Below are 10,048 nucleotides of genomic sequence, written 5' to 3'. Positions count from 1 at the left end.
ATCTATATGTCTGTTCTTGTGCCAGTACCAGGCAGTTTTGAGAACAGTGGCTTTGTAATACAGCTTGATATCTGGTATTGAGATCCCACCTACTTTGTTCTTCTTTCTCAGGATTGCTGCAGCTATTTGGGGTCTTTTTTTTTTATTCCAGATGAATTTTTGGAGAGTTCGTTCTAGATCTGTGAAATAAGGCATGCAGTCTTAACTCCTATGATATCACATTGATGGATTTTGAAGATAGTATATTAAGTGAAAGAAGACAGGTAAAAAAAGCCACACATTAAATGGCTCTATTCATAAGAAATGTCTCTAATACACAAATCCATAGCAACATAAAGTAGATTAGCAGTTGCTTAGGTTTGGGGGCAATAGAGAGTGACTATTAATGGGTATGGGCTTTCTATTTGGGAGATAAAATGTTTGAAAATTGGTTTTGGTGATGGTTCTACAACATTGAACATATTGAGTCATTGAATAGTATACTTCAAGTGAGTGAAATACATGGTATGTTAATTATATATCAATATAGACATTAAAGAAAGAAAGAAAAAAGAGAGAAAAGTAAGGCAGGAAAAAAGGCAGAAAGGGGACATCAAATGACTCTGGATGCTCAAAAGTGAGTTTTAATTAAAAGTAAAAGCTCCTGACAGCTATTGTTCACTGAAGCTCTGCAAGTCATCTAACTATCATTATCTTTCTCTTTGGCATTCGTGTGACATCTCCAGCAGAATTAAATAGTTCTTTCAGGCTCAAGAAAGGCCTGATTTAATTTTTTTTTCACATTTCAAATTTTATTTTTTTATATTAAAATGATTCCCAACTGTCACATACAAGTGACAGTAGGACTTGCTCATTAGAAAAGATTTGTAGCTAATACATTTTTGTATGAATTAACATTCAAAACAAGGCCCACTTTCTTCTAAAGGTCAAAATTTGTTGTTAAATCACAGTAGGATGCAAGATGATTAAGGATAAGTGATGATTAATTAAAAACATTATTAAGAAAGCTGGAAAATGTACCAATAAAACTGAAGCAATATTGGCCAAAGTGGGTAGGAAGTACTGCTTGGGACACTCGCCTTATCTTCAGTAGCTCAGGTCAATTCTTTTTTGTCCTCATGTGTTTTAATTACTTCAATACTCTAAAATTTCCTTCAAGGAACAGCTTCTCATGGAACCTCACCATCTAAATTTGTATTAATGAACAGAGATGTGAAGAGTAGCACTCCTGACCTTGATTATTTCCTTTTGAACTCTTTCACAACTAAAACACCAGTTATTTTAATTATGACATCAATCAACTTTTCACTTATGAAACATGCCTTTCTTATTTTGCATAATGTGGGGTTAAAGAAACAAGACACACAGCTTGTCAGAACATGAAATATAAAAGGAAGCACGAATGTTAGTTTAATCTTATGCACAACTTTTAGTATTCCTACTCACATCATAGATTTTATAAAAGTCTCACCCTATCTGGTGGTACAATTAAAGTGATCATTGTCATCATTGTTAAGCCACCGCTATTATGAATGATAACACCCCACCTCCTGATATTTTCATAACAACTTTTTTCCAGAGTTCTCTGTCTTCTCCAGGCAGTAGATTAAAACCCCAGCTACATGATTCACCCATCTTGTCTTGTCTTAAATTTTCTCATACCCATTGTTGTTGTCCAGTAACTCTTTCCCAAGGATGCTCCAAAATGTGCTCACCACAAGATGGCTACCTCTGAACCTTGTGATTGATTACTCTTGAAGGCTCTAGAGGTCCTTTCCCTAAGCTTTAAATCTCTTATCTGCTGGAAACCCCCTTAGAGATCATCAGGGCTTTGCTAAGCTCCCAAATTACTTCCTAATCTGTGCATAGTTTGTACACAGCTACTCAGATTCCAAGGTCCTAGGCACAAGTTCCCTCCTCTTTCTTTCAAGAGCAGCACATCTACCATCCAGCACACACTTTCCACCAACTCACCATACCCCAGTATGCATTCCTTTGTTATCATTTCTCTGCTGCTTTTGATAATAAAAATAATAAAATAAACAAAACTCCTAAGTCCTTACCATGTTTTAGTTATGGTTCTAAGTGCTCTTACTTATATTAACTCAATTGTCTCTGCAGAAGGTGCAATACCCATAAGGTGGGTAATTTTAGCTCCATTTTATAGATAAGGAAGCTAAGGCATAGAGGTTGAATGACTGCCAATGCCCCACAGTAGGGGAGCTGGGATAGGCACTCATTTCAGCTGGCTGCAGAACTCACACTCTTAACCACTATACTGAACAACCTCTTTGATGTGGCCACTGCTGTGGCAAAAAGAAATCCTTTTATTCCTCATCCTTGACTCATTGAGTGACAACATTTGATAATATAAATAATTTTAAAAGCACCCAGAAAAAAAAACACAGATGTCAGGAGAGCTATCTAAGAGAATAGGCCCTGAAGATGTACCTTGGTAAAGGTACATTGAAAAGAGCCAGGCCCTAACTGGTTTGGCTCAGTGGATAGAGCACTGGCCTGCAGACTGAAAGGTCCCAGGTTCGATTCCAGTCAAGGGCATGTGCCTTGGTTGCGGGTTTATCCCCAGTAGGAGGTGTGCAAGAGGCAGCTGATCGATGTTTCTCTCTCATCAATGTTTCTAACTCTCTATCCCTCTCTCTTCCTCTCTGTAAAAAATCAATAAAATATATATATTTTTTTTTAAAAAAAAGAGCCAGAGGAGTTGATTCTATTCTATTGAGGTCAAGAAGTACCTCCCCAGGAGACAGTCTGGGTAATGAGCCACTCAGAATTTACATAAAGGTAGGGAAGAGATTAAATAGAAGACACTTTTCAAAATGCTTCTCTTCTTTGTGAAAAATTTTCTAGACTGACCTGCTGAGTGGGTAGCTTTCATCACTGCTCATCTTTGCTTTGGCAGGAATACTTCAAAGATGAGGTCACATATTTTTCTTTTGATTGAATGTCAAAAGTTTCTCTAAGGCTGTATTTTCTTGTATTACAATGAACCTGTTTAGTCATCTTGCTGGGATAGGCTGACCAAATTAAAAGTTTTGAATTAGAATGGTTAGGGGGAGAAAGAGGCCAACAAAGACAGAAAAGAGACTTGTCCTTTAGCAATTTGTAATTATAAAACTTGTATTGTATTCCAAGTAACTGCTTAATCTTTCCCCTCCTGCTATGTTTGAAAAACTCATCTCTAGCAAAACTCTGATAAAAATAGTTTTTGTGTTGTAAATAATTTAGGGTTACATACCACCTGAAGACACATTCTCTTATTTAGTGGACAAACATTTACCTAATATGTATGAAGTGCAAGCTCTACTAATACAGAATAACCGCTGAAATCACTCATTGAAACTAGTCAATGTGTAAGTTAAAATTATATTAGTACTAAAAACTACGGAGAAAATCAAATCTTATTTTAGTTTTTTTAAAACATCCAAGAATACATAATATAAGTCATGGCTGCCTGGTTAAGGAAATAAATGTAAATTTTTACTTATTATTCATATGTGGACCCCCAAAAAGAAAGATTCATTTAATGTAAACCTCAAAATGGAATTTATCTGCTGAGATGGATTCCCCTTAGTCAACCAAGGGTCCACATTTTATAAATAACTAGAGGTCCAGTGCACAAAATTCGTGCTCTGGGGGGGGTGGGGGTGTCCCTCAGCCCAGCCTACACCCTCTCCAATCTGGGACCCCTCAGGGGATGTCTGACTGCTGGTTTAAACCGGCAGTCGAACATCCCTCTCACAATCCGGGACTGCTGGCTCCCAACCTCTTGCCTGCCTGCCTGCCTGCCTGATTGCCCCTAACTGCTTCTGCCTGCCAGCCTGATCACCCCCTAACCACTCCCCTGCCAGCCTGATCGATGCCTAACTGCCCTCCCCTGCAGGCCTCGTTCCCCCTTACTGTCCTCCCCTGCCTGCCTGGTTGCCCCTAACTGCCCTCCCCTGCAAGCCATCTTATGGCAGCCATCTTGTGCCCACATGGGGGAAGCCATCTTGTATAAGGGTGTGACGGTCATTTTGCATATTACCTCTACATTATATTGGATAAGAGCCCAGCAGCCATTTGCTGGCAGGGGCTCCTCATGTACTGCAAAAAATGGGGAAGGACCTCAGATTGAACTCTCAGCTTCCTACACTATGCCCCACATGAGTCAACAAATGAGTCACATGAGTCAACCAATGCAGGGGAAGCCCTGGTTTTGTCTTTCTACAAATTGAGACCTACCCCATCCAATCAGAATTGCACAATTTGGTACTTCATTTATATAAAATAGACCTAATTGGGAATCTGGGTGGGAACTTTCACTATAAATGGCCAGTGACTTCCACTCTGTCTCAGGGGAACACAATTTAAGTTGCTACCTGAATCTGTGTCTCCTAGGCTGCAGCTCCATTTGCTCAAATAAATGCTCTTTATTTTTTATTACAGTCTAAAATTAATTTTGGTTTACACATACCTAAGTCTGTAATTCAGTCACAATGTTTCTGGTGTTAGAAATGGAACAGTTCAGTGGGAAACTATATGCTTCTGAAGATGAGAACTTTGTTGCAAAACAAGCTCTCCTTTAGGGATGGTTTTTCCTATCTGACCCAGAGAGAAGACAGTGAAAAAATGGGTCCAGCATTTTCAAGCTTTAAAAAATTATCACTATTTGCAGCCATTATCTCCTCCAAAGAGAAATAATTAGTTTTTCTTCAAGATTCTCTTAGAAATTCTCTGTGACTCTGGTAGCAATTTGTGTGCATTGTGCCCCTTCTCCTCTATAAAACTACACCTTGAGAGGAGGATATATTTAAGATGCTTTCTACATTCCCCTACTTTGTACAGGGTAATGATCAATAAATTTCTACTAAGTTAACTAATGGAAACATACATTAAGCTTACCTCTATTCTTGTTCATAAACTCTACTTTCTCAAGTATGTCCTTGAGAAGTCCTTCTCCTTGCTTCATGTTTCCCTGTCTTTTTTTATGTTGTTCCCTCTGCCTGTGGTATATGTCATCTTTGCCAATTTCTATTTCTCAGCCTTCATGACCAACTTCAAAGGACAACTTCTTTAAGACAAAACTAACTCATTTACCTCTCATAGCAAAATCAACCCACTTACCTCTCTTGGGCATAATTCCATTATGACATTTGTCATTTGTATTATAGTCATTACTTAATGTGTCTCTAAATAATACATTCTTGTAGATGGGAGACTATGTCTTGTTCAATTTTCAATCTTGAGCAAAAAGTGTTTGGCAAAGAGAAGAAATCAGCAAATGTCAACTGAATGAGTTTATAATTGACCATGATCCTCTATTAATAAAGGTGATAAGCCCTAACCAATTTGGCTCAGTGGATAGAGTGTCAGCCTGCAGACTGAATGGTCTTGGGGTTGATTCTGGTCAAGGGCATGTACCTTGGTTGCGGGCTCAATCCCCAGTAGGGGGCGTGCAGGAGGCAGCTGATCGATGTTTCTCTCTCATTGATGTTTCTAACTCTCTATCCCTCTTCCTTCCTCTCTGTAAAAATCAATAAAATATATTTAAAAAATAAAAAATAAAGGTGACAAATATGTTCATTAGATTTTGACTGTGCCCCAGTGGGATCCTAGCTTTTCTAATGATACTTCAGATATCTGAAGATTGCTGCAGGTACTCTTGTCTTGCCATCAACCAAAGAGTAGTAGACCATAATAATGTTAGATCCTTCCAGAAATATAGCAGAACTCAGAATTAATGCTACCTGAGGTACTTATCAGAGCTTAGGTTATAGGTTCTAGAGTGGCAAACTGCTTCTAGCTTCTCTGCCCAGATGCAAAGATACAAGAGCATCCCTACTCCTTTGAGATCATTGATGCCAAAGGCACACCTCAGTTATATTTTCAATTACTTAGCTAGGGACTATATTTCTACTTTAATATCACCATTTATCAATCCAAGAGAAGGCAATTCCTTCTTCTTCTTTTCCATGTGTACTTGTAAGATAAAAAGAAGCAGTATCTATAATTATCAGAACAATATTCCTGTCCAGTTCTCTAATGGGTTAGACCTTCCTGTATAATCCCTGATGGTCCTCTTCTAGCCTGCCTCGATTCTATAAGTGTTCAGGTTTAGTGTTTAGGTGTGGGCTCTGAGCCTGGGATGGGGGAAGAGCTTTGTCACATTTTCCTGTTTCCGCAAAGGTTTGCCAAATGTCAGTCATTTGCATATCACTTTCATACTTTTTCTCATATTTGCATGCTACCGGTACATTATTATTGTCTCAATAATAATTGTCTTTAAATTGATTCATTATTTACTCAAATAAATATGGCCTTATTCTACACAATTCTATCTAATAAAGAGGGAATGTGCAAATTGACTGTCATGCTGTCACAAAGATGGCTGCACCCACAGTGGAGGCCGAGTTCCCATAACGAGCTTTAAGGAGCGATCAGCAGGGACCTAAGGCTGTGTGGCCCTGGGCCAGGGCAGGAGACCTCAGGCCATGCCCCCCACCCTGGAGCCAGGCCGGGGAACCTGAGGCCATGCCCCCTGCCCCGGCGCCAGGCTGGGGGACCTCAGGCTGTGCCCCCTGCCTGGCAGGGCTTGACTGGGGACCTCAGGCCTCATCCCCCACCCAGCACCGGGCCAGGGGACCTGAGGCTATGCCCTCTGCCTGGCGGAGCTTGACAAGGGTGGGGCTGGCTGGGTTAGTATCTCACCCAATAGGGGTGGGGCCAGCTGGGTCTGGGTCTTGCGTGATTTTGAGGTATCTCGGGTGGGTGGGGACTTAACTCTGGGTCCTGCGGTGTGCCCCAGACACTGACAGGAGGAAGATTTTCATATACATTTTACTAATTTTCTTTCATCTCTGGTACTTCTATTATAGAGAAAGGGCAAATAGCAATCCTATATATTAAAAGAGAAACATGCAAATTAGCTGTCCCTCCACTATGCTGAAGCCACGCCCACAAGTCACAACCACAACCCACACCCACCAGCCAATCCGAGTGACTATGCAAATTATCCGACAAAGATGGAGGTTAATTTGCATACGCAGGTGTCAAGTGCCCCAGGAGGTGATGGCAGCCGTGGCCACGGGCTCCCAAGACTTTCGCCAGCCCCAGGAGGCAAGGCCATAGTCATGCCCATAGGCTCCCAGGACTTTTGTTAACCATCACTCCGCGACAAAGATGGCAACACCTACAGCGGCCGGGGCGGGATGCTGGCGGCATTGCCCTGGCAACACGAGCCCAGCGTCTGGCCCGGCTGCATGGAGGGATGAGAGGGGAGGGGCCTCCAGCCAGAATCTGCTTCAAGGAATGCCCAGAGTCTGCGCCCCGGCCAGGCAGAGGGAGGGGAGAGCAGGGGCCTCGGGCTGGAGTCCGTGCCAAAGGAAGGGAGGGGAGGGTCCTCAGGCCAGAGTCCATGACAAGGAACACTGGGCTCACAGAGTCTGCCTCCAGGGATGCCCAGCGTCCACACCCCGACCGGGGGGAGGAAGGGGAGGGCAGGGTCTTTGGGCCGGAGTCCATGGCAAGGGATTCCAGGCTCACTGCGATGCCAGCCCAGAGTCCACGCTGAAGGAGGGGATGGGAGGGGAGGGCCCTGGGGCCAGAGTCCACGGTGAGGGATGCCGGGCTCACTGCAACACCAGCCCAGAGTCCGAGCCGAAGGAGGGGAGGGCAGGGTCCTTGGGCCAGAGTCCATGGCGAGGGATGCCAGTTCACTGTGACACCAGCCCAGAGTCTGCACCAAAGGAGGGGAGGGGAGGGGCCTGGGGCTGGAGTCCCTGGTGAGGAATGCTGAGCTTGCAGCAATGTGTTCAGCTTTATAAGTTATTTACTAACTATCAGTAAGTAAATAACTTCTAAAGCTGAACATTTGTGCTTCGCCGGGTAAAGAGAGGGGAGGGAAGGGGCCTCGGCCAGAGTCTGCGCCCCGGCTGGGTGGAGGGAGGAGAGGGGCAGGGCCTCGGACTGGAGTCTGCACCCCGGACGCGTGGAGGGAAGGGAGGGCAGGGGCCTTGGGCCAGAGGGATGCTGGCATCGTTGCAGACCGGGCTGAGGGATCCCCCTCCCCCATGCACGAATTTCATGCATCAGGCTACTAGTATTAAAATATTTCCTCTAATTAATCCCTTTTAATGTGCACGAATTTTGTGCACCGGGCCACTAGTCTTATTTATAAAAAATCACAGGTTTGAATCTTATAATCCTACTAGAGGCCCGGTGCATGGATTTGTGCACTGGTGGGGGCCATGGCCTGTGGGGATTAGCCTGCTGTGGGAGTGCCACTTATCCTGGTCAGCCAAGTGGCTGTGGACCCACCCTCTGAGTGGATGCTCCCACTGTGGGGGCACACTGACCACCAGGGGGAAGCTCCTGCTTTGAGTGCCTGCCCCCTGGTGGTCAGTGCACATCATAGTGACTGGTCAACTGGTTGTTCTAGTCGTTCTACCATTTGTTCACTGGGCCTTTATATATATAGATGAAATAGATATTCATTATATACCCCCAGTGGTTCTCATGCCATGAAGTTTCTGGGTCCAAAGTTCTGATCTATCAGTATTTGTTTGTTTGTTCATTATATAAATGATTTCTTTTTGTGTTGTTTATTATTTATTCCTTATTGTTCTTTTTCTATTTTCTTCTACATGTCCTGTTTTATATGTTCTTTGTATGTGTTACAGATTACTTCTTTTATAAATGGAGATTATAGGTTTATGTACAGATGTGTGCAAAGAGCCCTAACAGACCAAGTCTGCATTCTAGCTCCTCCAGGTTTCAGTAGTCACTCAAAGCCTCTGTCTGTTCATGCTAGAATGAGAGGAGTGGCCCATTTGCCCTCACTCTTTAAGGATCATTGAGATATGAAGCACATGAACCCAACATATGGTATTAGTTCATTTACAAAGAAAAACTATTTCAGAACATCTAGGTAATAAACTGGGGAATATATGAAAAAGTAGTCACTGTAGTGTAATTCTGACTTTTTAAAATCAAGATATAAAGTCAATCATCAATGAGTTTTTATTGACAGTATTTTGTCAAATTTTTTATAGAAAAACATATTCAAATGTTACCAAATGTAATAAGAGCTAACCATAAATTCCAGAGTTAAAAAAAACCATTCTAAACAAATGGAAGAATGTACCGTGTTCATGGATTAGTAGAATCAACATCATTAAAATTTCCATACTACCCAAAGCAATTTATAGATTTAATGTAATCCCCATTAAAGTACCAAGAGCATATTTCAAAGACCTAGAACAAACTCTCCAAAAATTCATCTGGAATAAAAAAAGACCCCAAAAAGCCACAGCAATTCTGAGAAAGAAGACCAAAGTTGGAAGGATCACAATACCAGATATCAAGCTATATTACAAAGCCACGGTTCTCAAAACTTCCTGGTACTGGCACAAGAACAGACATATAGAGCAATGGAACAGAACAGAGAACCCAGAAATAGACCCAAGGCACTATGTCCAATCAATATTGGACAAAGGAGGCAAGAGCATACAATGGAATCAAGACACTCTCTTCAATAAATGGTGCAGGGAAATTTGGTCAGATATGTGCAAAAAAATGAAACTAGATCACCAACTTACACCAAACACAAAAACAAACTTTAAATGGTTAAAGGACTTAAATGTAAGATAGGAAACCATAAAAACCTTAGAAGACTCCATAGGCAGCAAAATATCAGACATATATTGAAACAATATCTTTACCGATACAGCTCCTAGGGCAATAGAAACTAAGGAGAAAATAAACAAATGGGACTACATTAAAATAAAAAGCTTCTGCACAACAAAAGAAACCATCAACAAAACAACAAGAAAGCCCACTGCATGGGAGAACATATTTGCCAATGCTATTTCAAATCTCCAAAATTTGCAGGGAACTCATGCAACTTAACACAAGAAGATAAACAATGCAATAAAAAAAAATGGGCCGAGGACTAAGTAGACACTTTTGAAAGAGGACATACAGAACGCCGAGAGACATATGAAAACATGCTCAAAGTCACTAATCATCTGAGATACAAATAAACAACACT

General features: G+C 41.9%; 1 protein-coding gene across 1 annotated transcript in view; it reads left to right on the top strand.

The window, feature by feature from the left end:
- LOC102241042 (transmembrane protease serine 11G-like) overlaps nt 1-10,048 on the top strand; it is a 46,475-nt gene that overhangs the window by 17,029 nt on the left and 19,398 nt on the right. The gene's annotated exons all lie outside the window — the stretch shown is intronic.

Source organism: Myotis brandtii, unplaced genomic scaffold, assembly GCF_000412655.1.
Source record: "Myotis brandtii unplaced genomic scaffold, ASM41265v1 scaffold28, whole genome shotgun sequence".
In the NCBI taxonomy this organism is placed as follows: domain Eukaryota; kingdom Metazoa; phylum Chordata; class Mammalia; order Chiroptera; family Vespertilionidae; genus Myotis; species Myotis brandtii.
This window is presented reverse-complemented; position numbering and strand designations above follow the sequence as displayed.